The sequence below is a fragment of the Adiantum capillus-veneris genome, chromosome 23 (assembly GCF_014529385.1).
Source record: "Adiantum capillus-veneris isolate H3 chromosome 23, ASM1452938v2, whole genome shotgun sequence".
NCBI classification, from domain to species: domain Eukaryota; kingdom Viridiplantae; phylum Streptophyta; class Polypodiopsida; order Polypodiales; family Pteridaceae; genus Adiantum; species Adiantum capillus-veneris.
In genome coordinates this window covers 91329083-91345447 of record NC_140953.1, presented here as the reverse complement: position 1 = coordinate 91345447, position 16365 = coordinate 91329083, and the positions used below count along the sequence as shown (strand labels likewise).

The window sequence follows — 16365 nt, the reverse complement described above, 5'->3', positions numbered from 1 at the left end:
TTAAGGGCCAATTTTAATAACATAATATGGCGGAAGGGGGGAGCCCTTTACACGTGTCGCAATCTGCGACCTGAAGGCAGCCAGCCATACTAGTTACTATTTAAGGGCCAAGGCCCTTTTGTGGGCTGCCTCGGCAATTGCTATTGTGTCGATTCCATTTTGAGTGCAAAAGTGTGGCCCTGTATTAAGGGCCAATAATAATAATATTCTTTTTAGAGTTGATGACATGCCCTGTTCATTGTGCGTGAGCTACGTGACTCTCTCTCTCTCTCTCTCTCTCTCTCTCTCTCTCTCTCTCTCTCTCTCTCTCTCTCTCTCTCTCTCTCTCTCTCTCTCTGCGCGCGGCAGCAAAGGATGAGATGCATCACCTGTCGCGTATGAAGAATGTCAGCTTGCATATTGTTAGCGCTATCTCGAACAAACTCATACTCAGTGCCACTCGTGCTGTGGATACCATGTTGTATTACTATATCATTCGCTCTGAGAAAACATGCATAGGCTATGGAGTTATGAGTTGTGCCACAGGCAAAGCCTGTATCGTGCGATCAATTCTATCATCTCCTCTAACAATTTGTTAGACACAAAGATCTACTCTCTGGACAGCACATTGCCTCGTGCTATCCAACAATCTCCACATTATCGTTGCCCTTGGAGATGTTATCATCATGTTTTTTGCCGCTTGCGATTGCCTTCTTGATGCCTGCTTGGTATTTTGCGGTGTTTCGTAGCCCAGCCTATACACATGGCACGCCATCATCTCTACACATTGGACATTATCATCATGCTCTTGAATTGTGGAGAGAAATGCAAGAAGATAATGGCATCTAGCCTGACAGAGTTGCTTTTCTCTACGTTCTAAAATTGTGTGGCTCCCTGCAGGCTCTGGCAAGGTAGCTTGGTTTACAAACAGCTTGTCATTGTTGGTCATATAGGGAATGCTCCCATTCAAAGTGCCCTTATCCTCATGTACGCAAAATGTGGTAGCTTGGATGATGCATGTAGAGTCTTTGATGTATATTCAATTCAAGATGCAGTCATCTAGGGTACCATGCTTGCAGCATATGCACATCATGGTGATGGTCTTACTACTCTAGCATTGTATATAAAGATGCATGAGCAGGGCATTCAACGTGACAAAGCTACTTTTCTTTGCTTTTTGAAAGCAGTTGGCAGTGTAAAGGATATTGTTGCAGGGCAGCAGTACATCATGAGATAATCATGAGGGAAGTTGAACTCGATGCGTTTCTTTGAAGTACCCTAATAGACATGTATGCTAAATATGGTCGTATGGAAGATGCACGGGTGTATTTTGATCGCCTATCGAATAAAAGCACAATCACTTGGAATGCAAGTATTGGTGGTTATGTCCAGCATGGACATGGTTACCCTCCTCTTGACTTTTATGCTAGAATGAAAGAACAGAGCATTCATAAACCAAAAAAAGTAACCTTCTTATGCACATTGAATGTAACATTTAATGCACTAGTAACTTGTGTGTAGCGGAAATTGATAACATAGTGAGCATTTCATTAAGAACAGGTTCCTAATGAGCATAGAGAGAGTACTTAATTTGAGAAAACAACATAACAATTGACACCTAGCTAATTTGGCATTGACAATACTTGAAAAGAGAGAGAATAGAACAATTGACAATAGTTGAGGACCGGATTTACTTGGAGCCTGTCCCCCCTCCATAAAGGCTTTGTATTATAGCTTCTCCCATCAAAGGAGACTTTTGTACAATACAATTCTTGTTGGGATTCAGGCCAACTGACTGGACATCCCACTTACTACTTACCCATCTACTAACTTAACCATATATGCACTTATTCTTCAATACAAACAAAATAAGGAGCTGCCAACAGGATAACGTTGATGTGTGCTCCACCCAACAGCAGGTCTCTCTCTCTCTCTCAGCTCGCACTTGCACTCGCACACGCTTCCCGTGGCACCTTCAACCGGTATCAGAGCAAGGTTTTTGCTTGCCGTTTTCACATCCGCACGCGCGCGCACTTTTAAAAGTGCAAACAAGTTTTCGATTTCAACATCGACAAATTCCGAGTTCCGAGAGCGTTTCCACCAGGCGTCCTTGGGTTTTACCCCCCTTTCGAAGCTGTTCATGCAGTCCAAAGCTTCATCCGAGCTACGCTTCAGGAGTTGTATGTTTCAACTCCACTTTTGCTACAGGTACAGGTACAGGACACAGGTGCAGGTTCTTCAGAGATTATTTTGGGATTGTATATAGCCGTTTTATGGCTATTATGTGTTATTGAGACGGTGTTTATGGGCTGATTAGGAGCACTTTCGGCATCGACATTGTCTCGGGTTTTTCAGGCATCTATCTCCTCACATGTTCTTGCATACATACAGGGCATCCAAGTTTCTTACAGGTTGCAGTGTTTTGCATCAACACAGATTTCAGTGGGAGTACTTGATGCACATATGCATTGTTTTGGCACTTTTGATAGTGCTTGAGCTCTTTTGAGAGCGGTTTTACTCCCCACAGGGATTTGTTTACTGCTTGCACATTTTGTTTGGCGCCTGTTTGAGCGCATATACTGCACCTTGTAGTATTGTTGACAGTGGATGTACGTTGAGTTGCGAAAACTGCCATATGTACCTTTTGTGGAGCCGATTTGGCTTGTTTCTGGCAGTCCTGACATTTCTGAGACTCGATTCGGAGGCCCTTTTTCTAAGACTAGGCTGGTTTCTTGTCTGCATAACCTTTTGTGAGGGTCGATAGTGTGAGGTTTTCTTGAGCTGGGGGATTCTCAAATGTTGAGATCTTTTCGGTGATACACGTTGCTAGAGCACCCCTTTTCGTGGCCTCGCCATAGGACATGTATAGAGAGGGCTAGGTGCATTTGACGTCGTGTTGGCAGTCTTGGGTCAGCTTTTGACTTTTGATGCACAGTTAATGGTTGATGCGTTTGTCTTATGCTCTGAGAGCATTACTTTTGATGCATTACTGATCTCTTGTGACAGTTTTGGATTGAGATTCTGTCAGTTTTTCTGGGGAAACTCTGTCGAATTTTTCCCAGAATTACCAGTGTTTATCGCCATATTATCTTTAGCTTGCAACCATGTCATCTAGCGGTGAAAAGGATATTTACAATATCCGAAAATTTGTTGGGACGAATTTTGCTATCTGGAAAGAGCAGATTCAAGATGTTCTCATATAAAAAGGTTAGCTGGATCCTATCATGGAGCACCCAGAGGGCGAGTATACAGATGTCGAGTGGGAGAGACTTGATGCTAAGGCCAAATCTACCCTCCGTTTGCATTTGGCCGAATCTGTGTACTTTACTATAGGTGGGGAAAGGATTGCTAGAGATGTATGGGATAAATTGTGTTCCAGTTATGAGAACAAAAGTGCCACTAATAAGGTTTTCTTGATGAAAATGCTGTTTGATCTTCGTATGAAGGAAGAGGGCACTATTTCTACTCACATTAATGAGTTCAATATCATTTTCACTCAATTGATCACTAAGGGTTTGGTCTTCAATGAGGAAATCAAATGTATCTTCTTGCTATGCAGTTTACCCTCGTCTTGGGATACATTCTGTACTGCAATTAGCAACTCAGCAGCTGGTACTGGTCTTGTGTACAATGACTTCCTTGGGAGTCTGTTTACCGAGGATATTTGCAGGAAATCTCTCCAAGGCAAGAAGAATGGTGATGCGTATGTTGCTAGTGATAGACAAAGGGGTCGCACTCAAAGTCGTACCAAAAGCAAGGAACGTGGGGGCTCACCCAGTAAGTCTCGGGGTTCTATGCGTAATGCTGAGTGCTATCACTGCCATAAAAAAGGGCATGTGAAGAAGGATAAACAATCTGGTGACACTTCTAAGTCTGATGATTCAAACAAGGGCAAAGTAAAGTTAGAGGAGATCGATGTGCTAGATTCTTCAAATGCTCCTATCATAGAGACTCTTCCAGCGGTTTTTATGCCACTTACCTCTGACGTATTGGTCTTCACATCAGATTTACCTGTCGAGGCTCTTGTTACAAAAGATGTCCAGTATGCACAGAATTGGATAGTAGATTTTGGTGCAAGTTTCCATGTGATACCATATAGAGAGTGGTTCTCTACTTATTCTCACTCTTGTGGCAAAGTGAGACTTGGTGATGCTTATGAATTAGACATTGAGGGTGTCGGAAACATCAAATTGCATCTAAGGAATGGCTCGCACTTTACTTTATGTAATGTCAGACATGTGCCCAAGTTGACTAAGAGCTTGTTTTCTGTTGGTGAGCTTGATGATTTGGGCTACAACACCACATTTGGCAATAGTACGCAAAGGTAATCTTGTTGTACTCAGAGGTCAGAAGCATGGTACCTTGTATTCCATGCATGTGTCTGATGTTGGTCATGATTACATATCTATAGCCAAGTTGCCATCTATTGAATTGTGGCATTGCCGCTAGGTCATATTAGCCAAAAAGGAATGAGAACTCTGACTCATTTTGGATACTTACCTGTCTTGTCTTATGTTGACTTTCCTATTTGTGAGCACTGTATCTATGGCAAACAGACTAGGTCCGTCCATTTACCATTGGGTCAAAAGGGAGCTGAACCTCTAGATTTAGTACATAGTGATGTTTGTGGTCCTATGTCAACCAAATTTCTAGGGGGGTCCAGCTATTTTGTGACATTCATAGATGACTCTACTCGAAAGGTGTGGACATATCCTTTGGAACATAAGGATCAAGTTCTTCTTGTGTTCCAAATTTTTTTGGCACTTGTTGAGAATCAATCTGGCAAGAAACTCAAAAGGCATTCTTGAAACTCAGCAAGGAAGATGCCAAATCTGATGCTGAGCGAGCAGAAATGGCTAAGGTACCATATTCTTCGGCAGTGGGCAGTCTCATGTATGCTATGGTGGCCACAAGACCACACATTGATTTTGTAGTGGGAGTGGTGAACCGATATTATATGGCAAATCTTGGCAGCAAGCATTGGGAAGCAGTGAAGCACATTCTTAGGTACCTCAAAGGTACGGTCGGCAGGTGTTTACGCTTCCTGAACAATGATGCATCCATCGTGGGTTATGCGGATGCAGACTATGCATGTTTTGTTGACAATAGCAGATCACATCTGGCTATGTCTTCATATTTGTTGGACCAGCAATATCTTGGAGATCATGTCTTCAAGATTGTATGGCGTCTTCCACTACGGTTGCATTGTCGGATGCAAGTAAAGAGGCTGTATGGTTATATCACTTGGTCAAAAATCTTGGCATTGATGAGACTCCAGTGATATATTGTGATAGTCAGAGTGCTCTTGCATTGGCAAGGAATCCCGTGTTTCACTCCAAATCGAAACACATTGAAGTCAGGTATCATCTCGTGAGAAATTTCTTGGCCAAAAAGCTCATTGATTTGGTCAAAGTACACACTGACAACAACCCAGCAGATGTTTTGACGAAAGGCTTAAATTTGGAGCGGTTTACACATTGCAATGAGTTTATGGATATAGGTTGAAGCCACTAGATTGCTTCACGGTTGTACATACCAGGTCACTTGGGCTGCGTTGGCCTTTAAGTGGGAGTTTGTTGGGATTTAGGCCAACTGGCAGGACATCCCACTTACTACTAACCAAACTACTAACTTAACCATATATACACTTATTCTTCAATACAAACAGAATAAGGAGCTGCAACAACAGGATAACGTTGTTGTGCGCTCCACCCAACAGCACTCGCACTTGCACTTGCACACGCTTCTCGCTGCACCTTCAATTCTTGTGTTCCTTGACAAAACTCGTTCGTGCAATGAAGATGGAAGATTCATGCACCAAATTATGCTTGAAAAACACACCTAGTGTCCCTAGCCTCACTCCCAAGACCTCACACACCTTCAAAAATGGTGAGAGCTAGCAGGCGATGAGGATAGATTGAGAGGAAGAAGAGGTATCTTACAAGAAAGAAGCATTATCCTCACATAATCACTCTAATAGCATAGCTTAGCTTAGTAATTAGCATGGTAGAGGAGATGAGCATGCCATTGAAGCTTGGCTCTTGATTGGATTTGCATTCCATAGTCAAGAGTTGTTGGTGTAGGCCTCTACTTCTCAATGCTTGGAGAAGGAGATGGAGTTCTTCTTGCACACACGAGTTGTGTGTGTGTGTGTGTGTGTGTGTGTGTGTGTGTGTGTGTGTGTGTGTGTGTGTGTGTGTGTGTGTGTGTAGCATTGTGTTAATGTAAAATGTAGCCCCTTCTCTCATCTTGGTCGACCCCTCTTGGTAAATGCTCATGCTGGCCTCCCATTGGTTCCTGTAAAGCTTAGCCAATCACAAATTAGAAGCATAGTTGATAGCCTTTTGACAAGTGTCCCCCTTTACCCTTTTTTGAGATCTTAAGGCAATTAAATAATTCAAATAAACTCTCATTGGACCTCTTAGTCTTCAGGCCAATAGGAATCAAGCAAGCCATTGGGCTACTGAATGCTCATTGGACCCCTTGGTAGAATATCCAATAGTCTTCTAGGGAGCTTAATTTCTATTGGTTCTTTTATCAAGCATTTTCAAATTGATTAGACTAATTTTACTCTAGCCTAATTCTCATTGGTCCACCTCTATGGCCATCCAATAGGATTTGAGGGGAGGTTGGGGCCAATTGGCCTAGGAGCCTGACATGTGTCTAGTATTCCCTTTGTGTAAAGGGGAAGCCTTGGAGTGTGTGTGTATTTCTCTCTCATCTCCTACTCTCATGGCTCGCCCCCTCCTTGATAGGGATGTGGGAAGACTTTTTAGTCTTCCCATGACCATCCAATTTTCCCCTACATTGACCTTTGGACAATTGAATAAAAAATTAGGAACCTTAGCCTATGGAAGTCTTAAGGGAGCTGAACCTTAGGTCTTTTAAGCCCCATTGAAGCAGATTGCTCTTTTGTAGATTGCTCCCCTTTGGATCCCTATTTTCCCTCCTTTGGGATCCTTGACAGAGACCGGTATTCTGGCAGCCTTACCAATATTCTAGCTTTTACTCCCCTGGTACTTCCCCATATTAAATTATCAGTTTAACATGAGAAAATCATTTGGGAGTATTAGATATTAGTTTTTATGACATTACCTCTCTCTTGAAATCATACTCGTCCTCGACTATGAGGTAGAGAAGATAAAGCCTAGTCATTAGTCCGTTTGCTAACGGGTAGAGGACCCCTATTTTACCCTACAACATTGTCCCAAAATGGATGATTAGTCCATTTGTTGCTTGAGAGCGTTAGCTGCCGCAAGCATGTTTTCACATTAGTCCGTATCAATCTTCCATAGTAGAGTGACAAGCTCTACTTGGTGTTTGAGAGACGTCGTCTCCACAAACATGATCCTAAGCATGCATACTTATTAAAATTTCGGCACAATAAAGAAAAAGAAAGTCTTATAAGACAAAAAAATTGTTCATTTATACATATTTACATTTGCTTACTCTAGGGAATCATTGTAAGCATTGACAAGGTTTAGGTTATCCTTTAATTGTATGCCTTACATCCATCTAGCATCTTCAAAAGGATAATTTTTAAACTTGATAAGATATCATCAGATAGTCTTACTACCTCATAATACCTTGTCTTCGTGTCAGAGAATGGACTCGGGTTGCAACACCTCTTCTTGGTCCTCGATCTCCAGTGGGTCTTCAATGATTGCTTCTTGAGGTGGCTCTCCTTTGTAAGGCTTTAATAGGCTCACATTGGAAAGCATTGTGTATGAGCCAATGGTTGGGCAACTTGAGTTGATAGGTCATTTCATTGATTGGCCAAAGAATCTGAAAGGGGCCTAGTATCTTTTTGCTAACTTAGCATAGTACTTTTGGTGTCTCGTAGGATTCTTGTCCGTTGTGTACCTTAATCAAGCCTTGGGAAACTTAAGTAAGACCCAATCATTTGGTTTAAAGGCTAGGGCTCTTCTGTGCTTATCAGTAGCATCCTTTTGCCCTTGCTAAGAGATGGATATAGCATCCTTAATCTTTTGGAAAGATTCTTGCAGGTCTCGGCTATATTCATCTGCAGTGAAGATCTTTCCATGTACCTTGAGTAGCAAGGGACTTTTTGATCTTCCCTCTATCATCTCAAAAGGTGCTTTTCCCGTGGAAGTATGTACAGTATTATTGAAAGCATACTCCACTAAGGGTAAGTACTTCTCCCATTGGGACTTTTGATCTACTTCTATGACATAAGCTTTTAGTAAATCAAGAATGGCTAGGTTAGCTATTTCACTTTAGCCATCCATTTGGGGATGATAGGCCAAAGAGAAGTTTAGACTTGTACCTAAATTCTCAAAGACACCCTTCTAGAAATTATTGGTCATTCTAGGATCTCTATCCAACACTATGGACATTGGCAAGCCGTGGTACTTGAAGATTTGTAATCTAAAGAGGGTTTCCATTTGATGAGCTTTGATAGTCTTTTTGACAGGTATGAAATGTTCTTGTTTGCTAAACCTGTCTACTATCGTCCATATTCCTGTATTCCCATGGATAGACTTGGGCAATCCAAAGATAAATTCCATGGATATGCTCTCTCATGGTGAATTAGGGATTGGCAAATGTTGAAGCAATCCAAGTTGCTTACCTCTATCAAACTTTGTCTTTTGGCATACCACACATTTTGAAACATACTCTTGTATGTTTGCTTTCATGTCAGGCCAATAGAAATAAGTTTCTATTCCTTTTAGGGTAGACTGAATCCTATGCCCAGCATAAGGAGGAGCATGAGATTCATACATTACTTTCTCACGTAGTGAGTTAGTAACACATAGTCTATTACCATAGAGAAGATAACCATCTTGTAGGGTAAATGGTTCTTCCTTCTTCCCTAGTGCAAGGACTGAAATCACATCTCTAAAATCGGGATTGATAGCGTACTCATCAGTCATAGAACATAGATCATTGTGAGTGGCTATGGATACTGCATTCACTCTCGGTCGTCTTGAGAGTGCATCAGCTACTTGATTATGCTTGCCAGCAATGTGATCAATATGAAAATGAAATTGCAAAAGGAAATTTTCCCACCTCATTTGTTTGTCGGAGAGCTTGCTCTATGTCATGAAGTACTTAAGGCTTTGGTGATCCGTCCCAGAATGAAAGGAGTCCCCAATAAGTAGTGCTTCCACGAGTCTAGAGCATGTAGAATTGCTTAGAATTCCTTCTCATATATGCCTAGAACTTGCTCAACACGGTCGAGCCTTCGACTTTCATAGGCTATGGCGTGCCCTTCTTGGAGCAAAACGGCTCCAAGGCAATCACCACAAGCGTCGCATTGGACCTCAAATGGCTTTGAGAGATCCGGTAGTGTAAGCACAGGTTGAGAGATAAACTTTTTGAAAGCATTGTTCTCCTTGGTGGACCATACATACCTAACGTTTTTCTTTGTTAGGTCATGTAATGGTCCCGCGATTTGTGAGAACTTTTCTATGAAGCGTCCATAGTATGCACACATACCTGTAACGCTTCTTAGTTCATGTAGATTCCTTGGATTAGGCCATCCTTTTATTATCTCTAGCTTTGATGGATCCATTTAAATACCATCTTGAGAGATAATGTGACCTAAATACTAAATCTCTTGTAAGAAAAATTCACTTTTCTTTCAATTAAGATAAAATTTATTCTCTTGTAAAACTTGAAATATAACATGGAGGTGTTGCTTATGTTCATCTAATGAATTAGAGTAGATGATTATATCATCAAAGAACACTCTAGTAAAGGTTCAATGAGGCCTGAATAGCGTCTCCATCAAACGTTTAAATGTGGCTAGTACATTGGTCAAGCCAAAAGGCATGACAATGTACTTGTAAAGACCAAACGTAGTGCAAAATGCAGTCTTTACAATGTCTTGATCAACTATCCTTATTTGATGGTAGCCACTTTTTAGGTCAATCCTACTGAAGTAGGTCGACCCTTGTAGATTATCAAATAGGTCTTCTACCCGTGAAACGGGAAACCTATTCTTGATAGTGATCCTATTTAGTGCTCTATAGTCAACACACATACGATATGTTCCGTCTTTCTTTTGTACTAATAACACTAGTGAACAAAATGGAGATGAGTTCCTAACCATGCCTTTTTCAACTAACTCATGTACTTGCCGTATAATCTCCTTTTGTTGAGCTTGGGAAACTCTATAAGGAGGTTTATTAGGCGGTGAACTTTTTGGAAGAAGTTCAATTGCATGGTTCGCATTGCCTTGTTTGTGAGGTAGTTCACACGGGATATCGTCAATAAAAACACCTTGAAACCCCTTGAGGAAATTGGATAACTCTAATTCCTTTTGATTATTTATATTTTCTTTTGCTAAAGCATTAGGCTCATTTTGAATCTTTAAGAAAAATCATGTACACAGAAATAGAGCTCTTTATTGACTTATTGAAAGCTTGCTTATGTACAAGAGGTATGGTACTACCCAACTCCTTAGCATCTATGTACATATCTCTTTTCTTGAACCTAAAGTAGATCTATCTTTCAGGGAATTTAACATTGGTAGCCATGCGATCAAACCATGGTGCCCCTAGGATTACATCCTTATGCTTGAGAGGAGAGATAAAGAAATCCTCCTTGTCCAAATAGCTTTGGACATGGAGCCTCAATTTCCCAATTAAGGGAGTGACTGAGGCTTCTTGCCCCTTCAAAGCACCATTGGCAGGTAGGACATCTCCCATCTCATATGCTTGGATGCCTAGCTTGGTGGCCAACTCTGTGGATATGAAATTGTGAGTAGAACTAGGGTCAAAGAGAATAAAAGCGTCATGTTCTCTACCTTTCCCCAAGCATGTCATAGAGGAGATCCTTTGTGATGAGCATCCTCTTCTTGAATTTCAACCAAGGTAGCTCTAGGAGGCTCATTACGTGCGTTCTTGTGGGGGCAAGCACGATAGGCATGCCCTTGCTCCCTGCACTTGAAACAACGGTTATCTTTTCGATAACACTCTAGCTCTTCAAGAGAGAGTTTATTTTTGCCTTTATACACTCCCTTCTTCTTAGCTTTGTTGTTGTTGGCGTTGCCTTTGGGTGACTTTTGGACATTGTCCTTCCCCTTAGGCTCGTTACAGTCCTTCTTTTTCGTGGGCTTAAGATTTCTCTTAGCCCTTGTTGGAAGTTGATTTGTGAAGCCACATGGTATGGTGTATGACCGCAGATATGGTGTGTGGCCTTTGGGAGTTAACATACTCCGCCATATCCTCAATTAAACCCACATAAAATTTTTGTTTTTGCTCTCCAAAATCCATCTTTTTGAAGACAGTGGCTTTGAGATGTAAATCCCAAAACTTGTCTACATATTTGTGAATAGATTCGTAGGGACAGAGCTTCAAGCTTCGCCATTCAGTGAGTACTTTGTCTTTGGCATCGGTGGCCAAAAACTGCTTCATGATGGAAGCTCTTTAAGCTTTCCATGTTTGTGGAGCTTCACCGTTTGCCCATAGGCTAGACCACCATTGTCTTGCGAACTTTTGAAAATGCATGGCTACATGACATAGCTTAGAGGACTCTGTGAAGCCCTCATCTCCAAACGCCGCATCGAATTTTTGGATAAAGGCCAAGACTTTGTCCGTAGCACCAAGGGTGCCATTGTCGGTAAGGAAAGAGATGTTCTTTCCTCCCTCTTTGAACTTTTTCAGCTTGGACAACCTCTTCCAAGCGGCATAGGATTTCGTATGGCCTCTTCTTTTAGGTGGTTCAAGAGCTACACCATCACTTTCTTCAGAAGAGGAAGAGTATGAGGAGGATGGAGAAGAGGGTGACCTCTTTCTCGCCTTTTTCTTCCCTTGCTCCTCCTTATCTGCACCATCACTTTCTTCAAAAGAGGAAGAGGATGAAGAAGGGGGTGACCTCTTTTTTGCCATCTTCTTCTCTTGTTTTCTCTCGTCCCTCTTTCAATTATGGTGTAGAGAAGTATGTGATGGTCTTCTCCGTTTAGGGGGTGTTGGAGAGCGTTTTGCCCGTCGTCTTCGTGGAGCCATCTCCGCCGAGGTGGCAGGAGACTCATTTCTTTTTTGTTCTTTTGGTGGGGGCTCTATCATTGAAACTTAAGTTCTCCTTCGGGAAGGAGATGCGGCATCGAGTGATATATTTTTGAGCCCTTCGTACAGATCCTCTTCTTCTTTCCTTATTGAAGAGATTCCTCTCTTGGAAGTCTCACCGGGAGCTTTCCTAGGTACTCTCTCTTCTTGGTGGGGAGTTTGGAGAATACCATGGGTGCGCAATTGTTGTAGCACTTCACCTTGGAGGGATGGGTTTCCCAGGGCTTGTTGAAGCCTAGAAACAAGATACTTTACAAGCATAGGGACATCATTAGTTGAATATATTTCATTAGCAAAATCAAAGCTATCAACATTCATTTCAATCTCTTTTCCCTTGTCAGCCATACTAGCGAATTTTAGGTGTAAGTTTTTACTTGTACTTTGGCACTTCAAGCCCTATTTGCAACTCCTTTTTACATTCAAAGATAAGCACTCAAGCATCTATACCCCTGGCTTGAATATTATTAATTGCAAGGAATAGAAGAAAGGGTTCAACAGAGCCAAGATAGCACTGGTTCTTGTCAAGCTTCTAATAGCTCAATAATGGTTAAGCCATAAGCAAGCCCCGTAGGACTCCATTATTAAGACCATAACTCTCGATGGTGTCCCCATTAACTGCCTAAAGCAGGCGTGCTTCAAGGATGAAAAATCCCTATTCTACTTACTCTCTTGCAATTAATAACATCAACCATTTGTAGCAAGCTTGAGGACCTCTTTTTTTGAGAAAAAAAAAGAGAAACCAATAGCTCTGATACCAATGTAACATTTAATGCACTAGTAACTTGTGTGTAGCGGAAATTGATAATATAGTGAGCCTTTAATTAAGAACAAGTTCCTAATGAGCATAGAGAGAGTACTTAATTTGAGAAAACAACATAACAATTTACACCTAGCTAATTTGGCATTGACAATACTTGAAAAGAAAGAGAATAGAACAATTGTTAACAGTTGAGGATCGGGTTTACTTGGAGCCGGTCCCCCCTCCATAAAGGATTTGTATTATAGCTTCTCCCATCAAAGGAGACTTTTGTACAATACAATTCTTATGTTCCTTGAGAAAATTCATTGGTGCAATGAAGATGGAAGCTTCATGCACCAAATTATGCTTGAAAAACAAGCAGGGAATGAGGATAGATTGAGAGGAAGAAGAGGTATCTTATGAGAAAGAAGTATTCTCCTCACATAATCACTCTAATAGCATAGCTTATCTTAGTAATTAGCATGGTAGAGGAGATGAGCATGCCATTGAAGCTTGGCTCTTGGTTGGATTTGCATTCCATAGCCAAGAGTTGCTGGTGTATAGGCCTCTACTTCTCAATGCTTGGAGAAGGAGATGGAGTTCTTCTTGCACACATGAGTTGTGTGTGTGTGTGTGTGTGTGACGTGTGTGTAGCATTGTGTTAATGTAAAATGCAACCCCTTCTCTCATCTTGGTCGACACCTCTTGCTAAATGCTCATGCTGGCCTCCCATTGGCTCATGTAAACCTTAGCCAATCACAAATTAGAAGCATAGTTGATAGCCTTTTGACAAGTGTCCCCCTTTCCCCTTTTGTGAGAGCTTAAGGCAATTAAATAATTCAACTAAACTCTCATTGGACCTCTTAGTCTTCTGGCCAATAGGAATCAGGCAAGCCATGGGCTGCTGAATGCTCATTGGACCCCTTGGTAGACTGTCCAATAGTCTTCTAGGGAGCTTAATTTCTATTGGTTCTTTTATCAAGCATTTTTAAATTGATTAGACTAATTTTACTCTAGCCTAATTCTCATTGGTCCACCTCTATGGCCATCCAATAGGATTTGAGGGGAGGTTGGGGGCAACTGGCCTAAGACCCTAACATGTGTCCAATATTCCCTTTGTGTAAAGGGGAAGCCTTGGAGTGTGTGTGTGTGTGTGTGTGTGTGTTTCTCTCTCATCTCCTACTCTCATGGCTTGCCCCCTCCTTGATAGGGATGTGGAAAGACTTTTTAGTCTTCCCATGACCATCCAATTTTCCTCTGCATTGGCCTTTGGACAATTGAATAAAAAATTAGGAACCTTAGCCTATGGAAGTCTTAATGGAGCTGAACCTTAGGTCTTTTAAGCCCCATTGAAGCACATTCCTCTTTTGAAAATTGTCCCCCTTGATCCCTATTTTCCCTCCTTCGGGATCCTTGACAGAGACTGGTCTGGCAGCCTTACCAATATTCTAGCTTTTACTCCCATAGTACTTCCCCATATTAAATTATCAGTTTAACATGAGAAAATCATTTGGGAGTATTAGATATTAGTCTTTATGACATTGAAGGCATGTGGGGCATGTGGCCTCATTGGAGCAGTCATGGAAGGCAAGTTATTGCATGACCAAATCCTAAGATCCAGGATGGAGAAAGGCAAAACACTTGATAACACTCTGATCGACATGTATGCTAAATGTGGAAGTCTTGATGAGGCAGGTAACATATTCAAGAAAGTCTATTACTGAAAATTTTTCTCATGAAATTCCTTAATGGGAGGGTACACTCAAGAAGGACAAGCTCTTCAGGTTTGAGGCTCTTTAGGAGCATGCAAATTGTAGGTGTGCCATATGACATGGTCACATTTGCATGTGTCTTAAAAGCATGCGCTAATATCAATGTGCTAGATTTTGGTCAGCTAGTACACGACCACATGCTTCGATCAAACATTGAAATTGGTGTAGTTGCTAGAATTGATATGTATTGCAAATGCAAACATCTAAAAGAAGGTTTAGAATGTTTGAAACATTGCAGTATGGAAATGTAGTCTCTTGGAATGGTTATGTACAGTTTGACCATGAGCACAAAGCTCTTAAATTGTTACACCAAATGTTGTATAAAGGCCTAGAGCCAAAATAACATTTTCATCCATTTTGAAGGCTCGTAGTAACTTGGCCGACATTGGGGGGGTCAAGCTGGCACATCATGAAATTATAAGCTATGGATCAAAATTTGATACAATCCTTGTTTGTACCTTGGTGGACACATATGCCAAGTGTGGCAGTCCAAAGGATTCTCGTTGGGTGTTTGACAGATTGCCGAGTCACAATATTGAAACTTGGGCACTTTGATTGGAGGCTATGTACAAAAAAAGAGTGGTCTTAGTGCCCTTGAATTGTTTGAAAGGATGCAACGACAAGGTGTGAAGCCCGATAAAGTGACATTCCTCAGTGCACTGAAAGCATCAAATATATCAAATGCCATTGAACAAGGAATGATCATACATGATCGAATCTTAAGGGAAGTGCAGAGCTTTGATGTAGCCCTAGGTAACACCCTCATGGACATGTATGCTAAATGTGACAGGCTTAATGAAGCTTGTGAGATTTTTGATGAGCTATCGATGAGAGATGTTGTTTCTTGGGTGCGATTATAACACTGTATACACAACAGGGAGATTGTTTTGCTGCTCTGGAGCTTCATGAAAAAATGGAGAATGATGGTAAGGACCCAGAGAAGGCTACTCTTGCAAGCATTTTGAAAGCATGTGGTACTATAGGGGCCCTTGAGCATGGCAAATCTCTTCATGACAAGATTGTGAGACAGGTATTTGATGATTATTTGATTGTTGGAAATGCTCTTGTTGGCATGTATGCTAAATGTGGGAGAATGAAAGATGTGAGCAAGGTCACGATGAAGTTGTCCTCTAAAGACAAGAGTGTCTTGGAATGCCATGATTGTTGGCTATTCTATGCAAGGAAATTTTGATTTGGCTAGACAATGCTTGAAGGACATGTAGTAGTGTGGCTTGGAGCCCGATAGCTATATGCATAAGCTGAAGATCCGAACCTAGAAGCATTCAATTGTATGATTGATGCTCTCAGGTGGTCAGGATTCTTGGGTGATGCAAAAGGCTACTTTAGAGCATGCCCAGTCTCCCGGATAAAACAGGATGGGTCTTGCTTGCTTCTTCCAAGGCACATGGTAGCATGACTGTAGGAGGGGAATTATTGAATGGGATTATTGACCCCAATGATGATAAATCTGGCAATGAATGTATCCCTTGTGGCTTCTCCAACGTCAAACAGGATGGGCGTACATTGTGAAGGGCATGACTTCAAAGCACAAATTGATGAACGTGAGAGAGGGCCTTATCTTGGCTTTTGTAGCCCAAAAAAGCCAGTGAAGAAGGTAGAGCAATTGACTGCTTATGATACAAATACAAAGCTTGCAAAAAGGAATCACTACAAAGAGAACCATTTTGTAGCATTGAGACTTACTAGCACCAAGGAGAGTATTAGTATTAGGTTTACAAGAATACCAAGACTACTTGTACAATACAGGAGAGCCATAAAAACCAAACCTGCGAGGAGCAATATACTTTTACTAAGACGCTAAGCCATCAAGAGTTTAGCAAGT

General features: G+C 41.5%; 1 pseudogene; it reads left to right on the top strand.

Moving 5' to 3' along the window:
- The first annotated feature begins 804 nt into the window (after positions 1-804).
- On the top strand, positions 805-16052 carry LOC147428161 (pentatricopeptide repeat-containing protein At4g39530-like; annotated as a pseudogene).
- The last annotated feature ends 313 nt before the right edge of the window (positions 16053-16365 follow it).